At 42.8% G+C, this 17,990-nt stretch overlaps 1 long non-coding RNA gene and 1 pseudogene across 1 annotated transcript; one reads left to right on the top strand and one right to left on the bottom strand.

The window, feature by feature from the left end:
- Positions 1-2,679: 2,679 nt before the first annotated feature.
- Positions 2,680-3,190, bottom strand: LOC115381218 (uncharacterized). The gene is made up of 3 exons (XR_003930407.1): positions 3,105-3,190; positions 2,807-2,977; positions 2,680-2,703 (listed from the first exon to the last, which is right to left on the bottom strand). It is a non-coding gene; the product is annotated as an uncharacterized LOC115381218 (long non-coding RNA).
- A 7,966-nt stretch (positions 3,191-11,156) lies between these two features.
- Positions 11,157-17,737, top strand: LOC115381292 (eukaryotic translation initiation factor 4 gamma 3-like; annotated as a pseudogene).
- Positions 17,738-17,990: the final 253 nt, after the last annotated feature.

The raw sequence follows: 17,990 nt of genomic DNA, 5'->3' as shown, positions 1-17,990 counted from the left end.
GACATCCTGATGTCATTGCTGTATATCCTGGTGAGGTGAATCAGGGAGTCGATGTCACGCTCATTCTTGGCATATAGTTTGATGTCATCCATGTAGAGGAGGTGGCTGACAGTTGTTCCGCTCTTGAACCAGTATCCAAAGCTAGGCCCAATCCCAATTCTCTGCTTAATCCTCACTCCTCAACCTCGATCCTCAATCTCAAATTGAGTGCCTCCTTAAAACAAGTGTTAAGGAATGTAATGTCACTTGGAAATGGGACAACCCTTAAACACAGTTACGTCCTTGGACGACAGGGGGCAGCACTGCGCAAGAGGGTAGAAGAAAGCCGGAAGTGGAACATCGGGAAATAAACAGTAGAAGCAACAATGCCGGTGGAAGCTGCAGTAATCTCCATAGCGTGGGCTTTGGGAATCTTTTTAAGATTGTCCATAGCGAGAAGAAAAGCCGTAAGACGGAGAAGACATTTTCGAAGAATGGCGACGCTGATGGCTCAGATACAGGTGTGTTGGATAAAAAAATCCCCTGCAGTTTGTGTAGACGAACGCAACGTTTACTGGAATGTACTCGTGCATTGTCCCTAATCCTTGATCACAGAATGACCAGTGATGTTGTAGAGGAAATTGTCAAATAATGACAAACTTAATATGAAAGAAATATCCACCTCTATTCTTTTTGGTGTGTGAGTAACGTGTTGGTGGTGGCCTGGAAGGTTAAATCGAATTGTTCTAAATGCTAATCTGTTTGTGCAGGGAAAGACACAGATACAAGTGGAAAATGTGTAATTAAATTGAAACTACTCTGTCAAATTACTCACTCCCACAGGCTTTTTTCAACGTTACAATTTCAAATTGAAGCAGACTAAAAAAATGAATCATCAGTAAATGATAATGTAGCCAGTGAATATGTTGTACAACTAAATAAAAACATTACATTACAAAAAAAAGAAAAAAACATTTTAACAGATCCACAAATTTCTACAGCAGAGGAGTTGCATATATTTTTACTATTTTCAAAGTATAATTACTGCATATGTATAACGTCTTTCGTCTCATCCTTAGAGTGGCCGTGCTGTGTCTTACTGCCAGCTGAACCAGGATGTGCCTGTACTCCGGCTGTGGTTCAATGTGGAGGCAGAACTACAGCAGGACTTTCGCCTGACCAGAAGAGCCATGCAGGGGGCTCAGAGACTTCTGCAGAGGGAACAGGACCATGGCTGGGGCTCTCAACTTGAGGTCCTGATATATGTGTACTGGCTGGCCCACGGACTCTCTTACCGAGTTGTGTCAAGTGTTTTTTGTGTTCCAAGGTCCACTGTCCACCGCGTAATCCACAGAGTTGCACATCTGATCTGGCGTAACCTGAAGCTGGCTATCAGTTTCCACGCCTCGAGGATCTCAACACAATTGGAGAAGCATTTGGACAACTTGCAGGAACCCCCGTCCTCAATTGTGTTGTTGGAGCAATTGATGGTTGCCATTTCCGAATCAAACCTCCTGCCCATCACAGAATCGACTACCTTAACTACAAAGGTTTCTTTTCAATCAACATGCAGGCCATTTGTGATGCAAATGGCAGGTTTTTGGACATCTTCGTGGGCTATCCTGGTGCTGTGCATGACACTCGCATATTAAAAAACAGTCCTTTTTACAAAGCACAACTATACCCTCCAGCAGAATACATCCTTCTGGGTGATGGCGGCTATCCATGTTTAGCGACGCCCATCAGCCTCTTAACACCATACAGAGAACCTGTGCGGGACCGGTCAGAGTCCAGATTCAATTATCACCACTCCCGGGCTCGCAGCATCATTGAAAGGGCTTTTGGTGTCCTGAAGACACGATGGAGGTCTACCCTTTTTCGAGCCCTAGAGGTTAGACCAACATTCTCCCCAGTGGTCATTGCTACCTGTGCCTTTTTGCATAATGTGTGTTTGGACAACGGTGACGTGTTGGAGCCAGACACTGACATTGCACAAGACATGTACGACCCTCGACCACCACCTGCCCCACTGGCGAATGAGCAGTCAGGAAGTGCCAAAAGGGACCAGCTGGCTGCATTACTCTCTGGCCTGGAGCAGCAGTGCTAAACTTTGGTCAATGATCAATAACAACAGCCTGTATACTAGTAATGTGCCCTGCAATAGAAATGTTTAACATGTTGCATGTGTGACCTTGTAAATAAATGCTTTCAAATGAATTTTCTTGATTTCTTTCTAATAGCCGTTGTAAATATTATCTGTGAAAGAAACGTAACACAATTACTCCCAAAGTAAAAATTCTTTATTAAAAAATCACAGCAAAACAAACTAACAGGTAAACACATACAATAATAAATAAACAGTGCAAATTTTTAACCTGAGAACCTTAAGAGGGGGAAAGAAAGTTACATTTTGTCCACCATTCGTTCAAACAAATCGAGGAAGCGGTCGGTTTTTGCCTCACTCTCCTCATGGCGCCTTTGCTCCCGTTCACTCTCTGCCTTCAAAAAATCCAAGGTTGGGTTAGATTTTCTCTTCTTCTTTCTGGGAGAAGGTGTTGGGGGGCTCTCCTCAGATCTGGTGGCAGAGGTGGACTGAACACTTGCAGATGAGGAGGCTGCTGAAGCGGAGGCAGCAGATGTGGAGGCTGCTGATGCAGAGGCAGCAGATGCAGAGGCAGCAGATGTGGATGCTGAGGCTGAAGAGGATGGGCCTTCAACCATGTCCTGGTTAAACAACAGCAATGTATTACTAATTGATAATGTCCAGGTTTTGCTGAAGTTTTTGTTAACAATAAATACTTCTAATATGTTTTTCTTTGACACTTACTAAGAGCAGTGTTGTGGGGTCCTCTTCTGAGGAAGCAGAGGCCACCAGCAGGGGAGGATCAATGGAGGGACGACCACCAAGCACTGCATGCATGTCCTCGAAATACACCCAAGACGCTGCAGTTTCTTCTCCTCCGTCTGTCCCCGACCCCGTCTTGGGTGTTTTTAGCTCCTATAACACAAGAGTGGAAAAGCATTGGATGGTCACACATTAGTAGGGGAGAAAGCACAGAAAGACACTGCAATCATTCGTCATACACATAAATATAAATGAAAGAAAATAACTACTTTCAAATTACCTTGTAGCGTTGTTTTAAGTTGTCCCATTTTTTGGCTGCCTGCAGAGGGGTGACCATCCCCTCCAAATTGTGTTCTTTGATGAACTGCCTGTATAATAAAAAGGAATAGTAAGGATGGAAACATGAATATAACGGTTTAGAAACCAGGAATTACGGATACTCACTCCCAGAGTTTTTTTGGAGCCTGTTTGTTCTTCAGGAAGCCCTTGTCATTGCTGTCTCTGAAGCGTATTAAGGCACGGGTGGCATCCGTAGTCCCTGAAGTAAGTGCATTTGCAAAATTACAGGCTGCATATATATTAATAATGACAAGCCAGTTCGCTCGTTTTCTGCAACGCTTAAGCTAACCAGGAAAATTCCAACCGTAAAGTTAGCTCGCTACGATATAAACACGACTCGTCTTCGCTACCACCGTCAATTAACATGTCCGTAAATATCCCTATGTACAAATCCTGTATCACACAAAATAACTGTTTTAAAAACTACTTACATTTATATTTGCTTTGCTTCGCTGTTTTGTCCGCCATGATTTTCTAAAGAGTTTGCCGATAAAACGAATGCATTCTGGGTTATCCTTACCTCCAAGGTAGGTCTCGTAGAATCTCAAAATTAAGGGAGATAACGCCCCTTAATCTCGCTCCTTTCCTCAACTTGTTTAGGAATGGGACAGCACTTAACTTCACGGGAGCGCGCATTTTGAGGAATGAGGAGTAAGATTGAGGATTAAGCAGAGAATTGGGATTCGCCCCTACTCTTGGTAATGATCTGGCTGAGGGGGTTCAGACCTATGCAGAACAGGCAGCGGGGACAGGGCATATATATATATATATATATATATATATATATATATATATATATATATATATATATATATATATATTATATATACATATATACATATATACATATATGTGTGTGTGTGTGTGTGTGTGTGTGTGTGTTTAGCAGATCATCACTATATATATTAGGGCTGTCAAATGATTACAAATTTTTAATCAGATTAATCACAGCTTACAAATTAATTAATCATGATTAATCACAAATAATCGCAATTTCCAACTATGTCTGAAATATACCCTTTTTTTCCTGTATTGCATTAAAAAGCTGGCTTTTGGCAGGAGTTACATTTTAGGTCTGTAACAAATGTAGTACCACAAGAAAAGTAAAACTAAGAGATACCAGACTTTTTTCTTGCACAATTAAACAGGGCATTCTTAGCCAGTGTTATTTTTTGTGTGGAAAACAGAAAACTGCTTCAGCATTTTTTTAATCAAACAAGTAGAATCCATGGTGCCAGCCGGCTTATCTCCCTCCATATTGCTTTCTTCTTCTGTTTTGATACATGAGTTGACGCCAGGCCTCCTTTGCCTCCTGTCTGCTGATCGTCCATGCTTCACATGTCCGCTGTGGGTGCGCGTTGTGCATGGATCCGCGTGACGTAAAAATCGTCATGAATTCCTGTCAGCGAGGCTCTGCACGGACCGATCCATTGACGTCTGCGCTGCAGCCAGATTGTAGTGTGGGAGAAAGCGCGTGTGCATCGGTGGTGCGCGGACCACTCCAAAGCGGGACGCAGAAACGCGTACATGTGAAGCATGGACGAGCCGAGGCTGAGGTGAGGCTTCTTCTTCTACGGTTGCTGGCAACTTGCACGCAGCTTGCATTCCATGCGGGTGCACTACCGCTACCCGCTGGTAGAGGTGAGGCTTGTCATGATGCACATGCGTTAAACTGTGTTAAAAATTGGTAACGCTTCCTTTTACAGTACGGTAATTACCATGTATTAACATGGTAATTGCAAGGTAAGTACCATGTAATAAGGAGAAGTTACTGTAAAATTACCATGTAAAAACAGGGTAACTTGTTGCTAATTACCTAGTACTTTTAGAGTAATTACCAAGCCAATTCCAGGAAAATACCAAGTAACTACCTGGTATTAAGTATTAATTACTGGGTAATTATAAAGTATATAGCAACTATGTCGTTAATTGCCTAGTACTTACTAAGTAATTGCTAAGTAATTACCATGTAATCATTGGGAAATGTAGACTTTTTAATAGGTATTGCTAGGTACTGCTAGGTGTGTACGCTATGTATTTCCCTAGTAGTCAAGTGTTTTTTACTACTTACCTGGTAACTTCTTAGTATTTCCCAGTAACTACAACATTTACCTGGTAATTACGGTTGAACTGTAGACTACTGCAAAAGGAAGTGAGGCCTGTTCCACACTATTACCTGGTAACTACTTATTCATTACCCAGGAACTGCAAAATACCTACCTCGAAATTACATAGTTATTAAAGTGGATTTGTACTGTAAAAGGAAGTGAGGTCTGTTTCCATGTTATTACCTGGTAATTACTCAGTATTTAGCCCGTTACTAGGAAACTTTCACATTACCCCACACACTTGCACCAAAAATGCAGCAAACCCCATCAGTGTCTGGATACAGTCTCTGAACAGCACACGGCATCTGTCAGGAGATCAGAGTTTCCATCAAAAACCACAATCACCAGCCATCACATTACATTAAGATGAATGCATTATTATTACACTTCCTCACTCCAAACACCTCACTGTGACAGACATGCAAAAAACAAGAGAGCTGCCAAAGATAAACATTTTAATCAAATGGAGTTCAAGTTCTTATAAAACAATTTACAAAACAGTGCACATTTGTAGCAGTCAGGCATCTTTTTTTTTAAGAAACAGAACAGATTTCTTTTGCAAAAATAAATACAAATAACAGTGATAAACAATCACTATAAGTCAACATTAATAAGCACACTGCTCCAGTCTTGTGAATTCACATCATGTGTTTTCTGCAGACCCGTCTGGTCTAACTTTGCATTTGCAGAATGCACAGAAATGCACTGAAATCAAAATTAAACTGATTATTTTCATTTTATGTAACCTATCTACCTTTTCAAAAGGCTGCTGTTCTTTTTGTATAGTTGCAGACTGTTTTAACTGCAGGTGTTTTATTGCACTGTTACCCAGATAATGGAAAAAGAGAAGAGGATTGTATTACTGAAGTTTGAAGAGGATTGCACTTTATTTACATGGGAAGGTCTGACAGGAGGCCCATTAATAATAGGTACATTCCATTTTGTTTTGTTTTTTAAATCCTCAAAATAAAAATGACGCCAACATTTTGATTTCTTTACTGTATTTCTATAATTTCATCAATGTGACAAAACATAATATATTAATATTGTAAAGGAAGTTAAACTTAAAGCACCAAGTATCGTACAGCAGGGTAGTCATGTGGTGTTTCTCCAGGATGTGCTGCAGGGAAAACAACATTCAATCATGATGCTCATGTATTTGTAGCTTACTTTACTCATTTTGATAGTAGGCTAATATAGCTAATATGCACTTACAGCTGTGTTGCCTTCATATAAGGCTTATATAAGACTTATAATTTTTTTGCGGCTCCAGACAGATTTGTTTTTTGTTTTTTTGGTCCAATATGGCTCTTTGAACACTTTGAGTTGTTGACCCCTGGCCTAGTGTGTTCGTGTGTGTCTGTGTGTGTGTTTGTGTTCAAGCTTTAAATACAATTTAATTTCATATTTTGATGTTTTGAATTTGTTTGAATGTGTTTTGATGGAATTGTTCATTGCATTCCCTGATTCATTTAAATTCATATTTATTCAATTAATGATAAAATATTATTCTTTATACATATCATTGCATAGATATTGAAATTGTCTTGTAGTGTGTTTAAAATTGAGTTCTATGATGTTTGTCTGTGATCTTTATTTAATTCAATAATTTATTGAATAAACATTTTGTAAATTTAATTTCACCTCCTGTTATGTTCATCTTCTGTTGAAAAGTGTTTCAAATATTTGTTGCATAAAAACTCCTGAAAAATCATCTGAAGCAATGTTTTACAATTTTAACTTAAGTTATTTGTTTTTACCTTATTGATCTCATTACGCAGAGCTCTCTGGGAAATTAAAAATAATTCAAAATATATATTGAAAAAAAGTAATTATCATTTAACACTCCAACAATGTTATATAAGATTTTACAGTAAAATAAAAATAGACCATTATCATAGTATTATCATCATAATACTCCAGTTGAAACGAGACAGCTTGACCATGTCTTTGAGACACACATACCATGTCTGAAGCCATCTTAAAATGTGAATGTCTTAAGACACAGGAAATATGTCTTAAGATGTCTGAAGACACTCAGTGTCTTCAACACGCAAAAATCTGTCTGGGTGCATCTCATATTCTGCTTTGGCAAGTCTTAAGACATCTTCAAAGACGTCTTGATATACAAAAATGTCTTGAGACGTCTTGATTTCGGTTATTAAGACATCTTAAGATGTCTTGAACATTTTGATGGCTGAGTTTGAAACTGTATCATAAATCAAAACACTAGAAACCTGGCTTCATTACTTGACCATGTTGATAAATGAGATAAATATAACGTGGCATGACTTTCTCTTCCTGTGGACCGGTGTAGTGATGGAGGGCAGGTATCTGCTCTGTTTGAGCCTCTGAAGCTGGAGGAGTCTGCACAGGCTTCCTGGATCACATCTGCTGCTTCTCTCAGCAGCTCCAGGCAGCACTTGTTTTTTTTTACAGGCAGCGCACGTCGTGTTTATCGTCTTACTTTGTGTTTGTAGACCCTCCAGAAAAACGCGAGAAAAAATTCTTGATTATGCGTACTTAAAGCTAAGGTTGGCGATTTGAATGAGATACATTTTTTTAAATACTGGTTGAAATGATCTTTATGTCCTGATAGGAGCAATTCATAGCATGTTTTTAAAGTAGAGCGGAAAATATCCACAGCAACCAATAGTTTTGCCGGGACACTTTTTTTCAAACCAATCAAATCCCTTCGCCGTTCGACCTGCCCCCGTGCGCATACATGTACGCGTGCACTGACCCTGGTTCAGTGCGCGCGTAGAAGGACGGAGCGTCGTTGCAGAATGGCGGAGACGAATGTTTGGGGGTTTACTTACCGTTGAGTGCGCCATAACTTGGCGTAGTGCAAATAAAGAAATACGAAGAAACGAAGCGCTGAGGACAGGTTACGCCAGGAACGCACTGGATGCGGAAGCGCCCGCGCGCTGTGAACGTCTCCGCGTCTCCTCCCAACAGGATCTCCTCCAATGGGGTGGGAGCTGGGCGGAGCTAGCTAGGCGGAGCCTTGGGGAGATGCTACATGCTAACGCTAGTTTCCCAAGATCACCACCCTAGCTTTAAAGCTCGTGTCCGGAGTTTTGAAAGAGAGAGGTTTTTTTAATCCAACGTCTCGAGGTTCCGCCCTCCCTCTGCTTTCATGAGCAATCAAGCCACGCCCCTTTAATTGTGCACGTGCATTATCTGTCGGGCAAAAATTGAGAGCCTCCGAGTCCTACAGCATCCTCCATGTTTAGCTGTTTACGGTGGATGTTCAGCAGACAGTGGATATATCCGAGGTAAGCGGGGCGGCTGCTGCGGAGATAACTCACCTCTGCCTGGGCGAGTGTGCGCTGCGTGCACAAGTTGAGTGACAGCATGACAAAGCAGAAGCTCGAAATCTATTGGCTGAAGCTGACCCGCACTTTTTCGGATAACATGGGGGTCTATGAGACGAAGGCGGGGCTCATAAATACATTTTTATATTGCTTTATGCTAATGTTATATTGTAGTATCGAACCAGACGGACACATTTAAGCTCTGTTGAAAATGATACATACATTGGAAACAAACAGAAACTTCGGACACGAGCTTTAAATCCCAGATTATGCGAGCTAAAATGCTTGATTATGCAAATGATTATGCGGGGTTTTTTTGCCATTTTATGCGGTAAAATTGCGGACAGTTGTGAAGTATGCTGTGAAATATGCGAAAAGATGCCAGATATGTAGGTTACCCACACACTCTCGTGCGTGCGTGCACGCACGCACGCACACCCACACACACACACACCACACACACACTCACACACACACCACTCACACACCCACACACACACACACACACACACACACACACACACACACACCACTCCATCACATTCATTTTATATTAGTTTATTTATCTTAAATTGTTACTGTGTTTGTGCAATTGCTAAAACCTGAGATAAAGTGTGTGTGTTTGTGTGTGTGTGTGTGTGTGTGTGTGTGTGTGTGTGTCTGTGTGTGCGCGCGCGCGCGCGCAATTGCTAAAACCTATGATAAAGCCATCAACACAGTGTTTCAAATGAACTGGTGTCCTTGTTACCTGGCGACTGACTTCTTTTAGCACTTCCTGCTGCTGCTGCTAGCAGTGGATGTTGAAATCAGACTCATTAAAAGTCGGACACTGCTTTTTGTCTGGTTTTTTAATATCTATCAACAACAAGGGACGTGAAAGAAACCCAGTTGCCAGTTAATAGGGAATCAGTTCTTCCAAAACACCGGCTCCACTCTCGAGACACTTCCCTCCGCTAGTTAGCTGCTGCGTTCAGGTGACTGAAGCTGCTGCGGAAAACTGAAACTCGGTGGTTCACATGAAGGCAGCGGTGACAGCTGGACTCAGGAGACACTCAGGAGACATGTGAAGGAAACGTGGACAATTTGCACAAAGGAACAGCTCTCAGACAGCTGTGAACTGGCTCTCATCGTTCACTTAAAGGTGCTGTAGGCAGGATTTTGCTAGTCAATGCTAATTTTTCTGTTTTCTTTGGATTAAATGTTAGAGTATCCATTGATAATCCTTTACGAGTGTAGCATAATGCACTACCGCGAGGGCGCAGTGTTTCCATCTGTCTCTGTTCTGAGCTGAAAAGGAATCTTGACAGCTCCAGGTATCTTTGACCAATCAGAAGAGCCCCTGAGGCTCTAACCGTGATTGGTCGAGGGCGTTCGTCGCACGTTCTTGGGGAGGGCTTAACTTGCGTAAGGGCGTGATGTCAGAGAAAACAGGACAGGATTGGCTGTGCTGGGTTTCAAATTGCCATCTTAGTTGGGTCAAATCGCCATCTTGCTTAGGTAACCCTAAGCAAGATGGCGGAGATGCGGAATCCTGCCTACAGCACCTTTAAAGGAGCTATCCCTGATTCTGAGCCCTGACTTCAGTTTGAAATGTTGGCACCGCCCCGAGTTCTCTGACTGGTCCCTCACAATGAGAAAACACTCCCACTCCCCCCTCCGCTCTGCTCCCATCTGGGAAATTCTCATGTTTCTTTTAAGAAAAAAAAATTTCTTGAGAAGGAAAAATAACTTCACAATAGAAACTCATATATGAATCAAGTCATTTCTATACTTATATAACTGGTGTCAAATACAGTGCTGATACAAGTCTAGGGGACAGAGACAGAAAATGCAGAGGTGCCAGAGCTGTCATTTCTTTATTGTTCATGTCACCCATCGACAAATCATATTAATAACAGAGTGGTTTGCAAGTGCAGACAAGGAACACGGGCAACTGAAATACATTAAACACAGTAAACGATATTGACATGTATCTGACATGTAGAAATATCCATAAGCTGCAAATCCTTCCTTGTCAAAATTGTTATTTTTGCAAGGATGGTGAGAATTTCCCACAGATGCACATTTTCTGTTACTGTGTACGTCCAGTTTTGTGTGTTTGTACATTATAGCTCTAAATCCTGATTAAATCTGCTTTAACAGGACACACTTGTCCAGCGACAACCACCTCACACAGCTTTAAGAAGCCTTGTACGCTCCACAGATGGCAAATCAGTTTTTGGCACAACACCGGATCTTGGCAGAAGCCAGACCAGTACCTTGAATGCTCTAATCATTCAAAGTCCAGCATTTATGATCCCTTAGATTAGTTGTGGGGTATTTCTTAACTCCTGCTGCAACAGTGTCATCTGATATACCACTAAATTCATTATTGACCAACGCTACAATCATGAAAAATGGTTTGTTTTGATATCCAGCTGCTTTGATTCACTTTAATGAAGCTGAAACACCTGATTTCTCTCTATTTCTGTTTGACTGCATTCCTTTTTTTTTCCTGTGTACATTGACTCTGCATTCTCTATTTGTGTTCTTCTGCTGTCTTCACAGCCAATAAAACCTCAACCAAAGATGGTCATCCGCTTCAACAACGGCGAGCTGACCAAGTGCCAGAACGCGTGGAAGCCCACTATGAAAAGGAGCATGCCGGAGACAGACCCGGAAAAGCTGAAAACGGAGGCACGGGCAAAAGTTCACACTCAAAACACATTACCGACACTACACTTGGGATTTCAGTGTGCCTGTAAACGGGCTAAATGATTGATGGTCTCACTGATTAACCATACTTTCTAACTGATTTCCTTCCAGGACCTCCTGAGGAAAGTCCGGGCCATTCTAAATAAGCTGACTCTGGAGAGGTTCAGTCAGCTGGTGGAGCAGCTGCTGGGTTTGAGCATCGACTCCACGGAGCGGCTCACTGGCATCATGGACCTGGTCTTTGAGAAGGCCATCGATGAGCCCAGCTTCTCCGTGATGTACGGCCAGCTGTGCCACCGCCTCGCCCCTGTAAGAATGCTTTATTATTTATCCTCATTAGTTAAGGATCAAAGTGTACATTTTAAAAGAGAGGACAGTGGCTAATTGTTGTCGCAGGCGGCGCTGGACTCTTCTGCATCCGTCAGTATTGATTGAACTTGAGATTCTTCCAAAGATCTGTCCAAATACCTGACTGAATCTAATGTGAATGTTTGCTCATTTTTGCTTGTCTTGCTTTCTTCAGACCGCAGAGCGGGAGCGGCGTGAGGAGCTGGAGCTTGAGAAGAACAAGGCTCGGAGGCGCTCAGTTGGGCTGGTGAAACTTATCGGTGAGCTCTTCAAGCTGAAGATGACCACCGCAGCCTTTTTTTCGACTGTGTCCACAAGCTGCTGAAGACACAAGAGAATTCTCTGCAGTGTGTGTTTGTGTGTGTGTGTGTGTGTGTGGTGTGTGTGTGTGTGTGTGTGTGTGTGTGTGTGTGTGTGTGCTGCTAACAACTGTCGGCAAACAGCTGGATGTGGAGGAAGCCAAGGTGAGATTGAGAATTCCGGTTTATCCATTCTGGATTCATGTTGGATTTTTTCTGAAATATCAAGCTGATAATTTGAGGGAAGAAAGTGAGAATTAAAGTGAAAAGAAATGTACTTTGTTGTCATGAAACAGTGAAACCAAAATCAGACTGTCTCTCATCTTCTCCTTGTCTTTCTTTTGATCAGCCACAAATGGATCACATATTCAGCTCCATAATGAAACTGGTCAACGAGCGCCGCACAACGAGTCGGATTCGATTCCTGCTGCAGGACGTCATCGAGCTAAAACGTGAGTGTTTGGTTTAGAGATTTGTTCCAGTCTGAAGTCCCACCAAGCTAATGCTTTGACCCCACATTGAATCATTTTCTGGATTTTTTGAATCTCTTGAATCAGAAGATTTGTGTACCGGTCACATTTTGTTTGTCATCTATGTGAAGAAATAGTTTTTTCTACATGTTTTTTTTAAAGCAGTCTGTGAATCCCTCGAGGCACGACAAAACACAAGTGGTCTTCGAACTGATTTAATGAAGTCTGGCGAACTCCATTAGAACCATGAAAACTGTAAGCAAACAATACAATTAGCATTTCAACCACAGAGAAACAGCAGTCCAAACCGGAAGTGAACGGCACTTATGTCACCCTTATAACCCGAGACCGAGACATGCAGCACACAATAATCACTTTACAATTAAAACATATTTCTAATAACCCTCCCATAAATATGAAATTGCAAATATAAACAACAATAATAAACAACTAAGGGCACTAAGAATGATGCATTTACACAGTCAATGCAATGTTAAACTAACAGAAACGTGTATTGAGCATTGTGAGCTGAAACTAGAGAAGGATTGTCACATGAATTGAAAGAGATCGTCACAGATTCACTCTTGAGATCGTAAACCAGGCTGAGATGTTGTTTTAGTCTATGAGCTGTTTTTGAGTTGGGTCCAGTGAAGATATTTCAGAATATTGTTTTATAATTTAAATTGAAAGTGCAGAATCTGACACAAGTCTCACTCCTGGATTGACAATAACAAAATCCACTTATTCTTCTCAGAACAACTGGGTTCCTGGGAGGGCCGACCAGGGCCCGAAGACCATCCTCCAGGTCCACGAGGAGGCAGAAATGGAGGAGCAGGAGGAGCATCGAAAAGTGAACCAGCAGCTGCTCTCCGAGGACGGCAGGAGGCGAGCAGGTCAGTGGAAATCCTCCACAGGGCTGAGAATGACGCTGGCACAACCACGAGGACTCCAGAAGCCTGCATGCAGGCAGTCTTTCTGTCCCTGTGGCCTGTAGCCTCCACCTGATGGCCGCTGAAATGTTTCAAACATGAATATGTCCTTGTCTGATCAGTCAGTGTTTTTAAACTGTGTGTTTCTGTGTTCTCAGGACCCTTCGACACTCCTCGATTTCTTCGGGAAGAATCAAGGATCAGTGCTACCGGAAAGAATCCGACCAGGTCCTTCCTACCTCGAGACACCGCCAGGGTTTCAAAGGTGAGACATACTGCAGGGAGGGTGAGCTCCAGCTCCACCAGCTGGATGGAAACGACTGATTTTGCCCCTGTGAGCCTGACTTCCTCCAGAAATGGATTTTCTGAATGCATTTCTCCAACTGGAGCAGCATGAGCATGTTTACATTGTTTTAGGAAAAGACTGATATGCTACTCTTCTTTTTGTGAGTATGACGTTTCTTCAAGTTTTCAGAATGCATAAATATGTGTTAATATGTTTCCGCAGCCACAGCTTGATCAGAAAATCCAGCTGCGCCCACAGGGTCAAGGTTCGTGGGCACAGGGATGTGCTGGGCGGAGTCGAGCCGGTAACTCAGGTAAGGTTTGCTCCTGAGCTCAGGAAACTCGTATCATGCAAGAAAACAGATTTTTCCCTTCAAATTTTACATAAAATGTATTTTTTCTTAAAAAACCCACGCACACAAACACAAATATGACTCCGTATTATTTGTTAACAGCAGTGGAGCCCGTGGCCTCAACGCCAACCAGACCGGCTCTGTCTGCAGACCAGGCTGAGAGGAAGTCCAGGTCCATCGTCGAGGAGTTCCTGCACCTCAAGGACTTCAAGGTAAGACGTTTCAGCAGAAGATCGCGTTCATTCATAACAGCTGGTCTCTTCAGCGTCCAGCTCAGCCACTTCATCATCTCACCCTTCATTTCTCGTCCTCCGCTGCAGGAAGCCGTGGAGTGTGTGGAGGAGCTCCACCTGGACCAGCAGCTCCACATCTTCGTGGTGTGGAGTTGACCCTGGAGTGGAGTCAAAGCTCCAGGGAGAGATGGGCCAGCTCCTCTCCCAGCTGCTTCAGCGAGGAACCCTTCCCAAGATGCAGTTCTGCAAGGGGTCAGTCCAACTGCTCTGTCTTAAAATGACTCTGATGATCATGTGATCTAAGAAGAAAGAGGATTTTGCTGTGTTGTTTTTATTGTGTTTGTCGAGGCCCAGTTTGTGAAGATCTGTCTTCTTCTGTCCTCTCAGGTTGTCGGACACACTGGAGCTGGCAGAAGACATGGCCATCGATATCCCTCACATCTGGCTGTACTTGGCCCAGCTGCTCCGCCCAGCGCCGAGCAAGGGAGGCTTCTCCATGGCCCAGCTCTTCAGGTACTGTTTTGTCCACATGCTGGAGATCAAAGGACAACTGTTTCGTTTCCTTGGGAGAAATCACACCTGCAACCTGGGTGTCTGAATCTTCCTCCACTCAGCTCATGAGAAGTCGTCCTGCATGGTTCTGTATGAATGTTGATGAAGCTGCTTACTTGATTTTCTCTTGTCTCTGTTGGTTCACAGCGAACTGAACAAAGCCCTGCATCCTGCTGGAGGAGCCGGGCTCCTGATTTCACAGATACTGCATGTGCTGTGCAAGGAGAAGGCAAGCTGGGCGGTGACGCACCGCTGTCCACGTCTTCCTCCCCACCTGCAACACTGCAGGAACGTGTGTGAAAACAAGTGTGTGATGTTCTCTCATGTTGTTTCCTGTGGCCTCTGTTTGGAGGGAGTCTGGCCTCAGCTGGCCTGATTTCATAGCCGAGGGAGAGGACGTCCAGGTCTTCATCAGTCAGCAGGTTGGTCATTAACACCTCAGTTCATAGCAGCATGTTCAGTGTGTGTGTTGCTGTCCTGAAGCTGTCAGGATTAATCCAACACAGTATCACAAGCAGATCTGTCCTCTGGCTGATTTCATCTCTTCTGTGTTCCTCACATCGATCATTCGTCTGAGCTCCCACAGGAGCTCCAGTTCACGGTGAAACCAGACTGTGTGGCGCCTTTGCCGTGGCCCCCGCTAAATCGGTTGGATCTAAATAACTTCTGAAGGACTCCGAGCTGCACGATGTTTGTCTGAGTGAGTATATGAGCATGCACACACCTTTAAATAAGGTCCAGGTGTCAAAAAACTGGAGTTGCCCTTTAAGTTAGTTTTAGTATTCATTTTGAATTTAGTTTGCTTAAGTGGCTATTTGAGACTGAGCCTTATTTTATTTCGGATTTTTTTTTTTTTTACAATATTTGTACTGTATTTTTGAATAGTGCACCAGACTGAATTGGTTTGCTGGGATGTACTTAAACTTTTTCTTCTTTTGAATTTCTTTAAAGGTGCATTAAGGAGTTTTACAACCTTAAAAATACTTATTTTCCACCATAAATATGTTACATATTTTTAATGATGTGTACAATGTGCCCTGACATATTCATTACAAGTACCTCTAACAACGCTAAATTGTCACTTGAAAGTTGCAGTGCCGGTCCGGCACCAGAGTTTTTTTGGGGAGAATTTGAAAGGAATGACGTAATGCTCGCTCCGGCTGGTTAGGTTTTGTTTTGTCCGCCATTACTCCGCCGCGACGCTTAGTGGGCAACAACTGAGCAGGATCTTCCAGAAAATAAGAAAAGACTGGCTTCTAGCACTGCCACAGCTCCAGCACAGACTCCACCAGGTAAAAGAAACTTAAATCTTACTTGAGCGCTACTAAACGAGCGAGGAAGGACTTCCCCTCTTCCGTGCACGCGAGCCACAGGCACGAGTTTTTCACTAAGCTGCATTATGCCCAAGACCTGCAGGGGGCGCTGTTTCGCATAAAATGTGCAAACTCCTTAATGCACCTTTAATGAAACACACTGAAAGTGTTATTTAAGTTGCCTGATTGGGCTTAGAATTTATTTTGGACAAGACGTCCTGACTTAGCTTTCATTCATCATTAACAAAAATGTGGATTTCAAATCTTCTCTTCTCAGTGTGTTTATTTGATGAGTCATGCACAACAATTCTGTAACGTCCCTGAATTTGAATTCTTCACTTGGGGACCTAAAGCAGAAATGAGATTAAAATGTGATTAATTAGATTAATTAATTACGAATCATGTAATTAATTAGATTATTTTTTTGGATGTCATGACAGCACTAGTAATAACAAGTCATTGATAATAGGAAACAGCAGAGGATGGCACATAATCATTTGAATATATGTACCAAAGCATTTGCAACATCGACATGCTGTTGTCATTTTATTAGTCCTGACTGGACCCGGATCAGAACCCAAACCTGGGATGTGAGGGTCTAAACACAGGTGATCAACCAGGAGGGCTTCTAATTAAAGAAAGGACATATCTACGCCTGAAGTGGAGCTTTTCAAAGTTGCAGCAGCTTGGTGTCACCACCAGAGGGCAGAAGAGGACAACGCAATCGAAATTGATTTCCTCGTGCTCATGGAAAGTGGGAGCAACAACCCAAGTGTCACTTTTATATTTTTGTTCAGAGCAGCCTCCTTCTAAATCTAAAATGCCATGAAAAGTCCCGTATTATCCAGCAGAACCTTGGTTCTCAGAGTGCTACTTCCTGGAGGTTTCTTAGTTTTCTGAAAGTAGAATGTGAGGCAGAGCTTTGAGCTATCCTGTCAAGTGGAACCAGCTCCCACTTTCAGTTCGGGAGGAAGACACAGCCTACTACTCTCTGCCTCTGAACCAAAGCCAAGTGGTCCACTTCGTTTTTATTTTCATGTGCCAATAATAATAATAATAATAATAATAATAATAATAATAATAATAATAATAATAATAATAATAATAAAAATAAAAAAACATAAAAGCTGCATTTTTTTTTACGATTTTAACCCAAAAAAAAAACAACAGAGAAGATAAAATATCCTAAAGCTCAAAGTGTATCAGAATGAATAATGTGATGATTTCATGTCAGCTTATAGATCAGTAATTTTCATGGTTTGTTACAAAACATGATCAGCAGGACTGAGCAATTCGTGTATTTAATGCACCTTTAAATATCATCAATAATCTGCCAGTTTCCCCTCACTGTATAGCGTCAGCCAGAGAGCCCCTCAGTGAATCCATTCCACTTGTTCATATGGAGAACAAGTGGAACAAGACAGAAAGACTGAAAGTAGCCGTCTGTGGGGGCCGGTTCTCCTGGGTATGGCCATGGCCCTCTGCCTGAGTGGGCGGGGTTGGCTGTTGGGCTTTGGCCCTCGGCTCTGCCCGTTCTGGACATCCAGTGCTCGGCGGGGCCGGCGCCTGCTGGTATTGGTCCCCTGGGGCCCAGCACCGTGGGTGCTGGAGGTCCTGGAGGGGGCCTTCCTCTGCCCACTGCTGGACCGGTGTGTGGATGTCTGCCTGGGTGATAGCTGGGATCTGGGATAGTCGCCGGTTTTCTGGGCCCTGAGGGCCTCTCTGGCCTGTTTTTGGTTTTCTCATAGGTCAGAGGTAATATATGCATGATCTCTGTCACATTTACATTATCACGATGATCTTTAATCACTCTTCATATTCTGCATGTGAACTCAGTCACCTTGTCTTCTGGTGTGTTAGAGTAATGGCTATGTAGGAGCCATTTATCCTTTCTGTAGTTTAACCACCAGGGGGAGCAGAGTGGGT

This window comes from Salarias fasciatus, chromosome 23 (assembly GCF_902148845.1).
Source record: "Salarias fasciatus chromosome 23, fSalaFa1.1, whole genome shotgun sequence".
Taxonomy (NCBI): domain Eukaryota; kingdom Metazoa; phylum Chordata; class Actinopteri; order Blenniiformes; family Blenniidae; genus Salarias; species Salarias fasciatus.
Note: the sequence above shows the minus strand (reverse complement) of the source record. Positions and strands in the feature narration are given on the sequence as shown.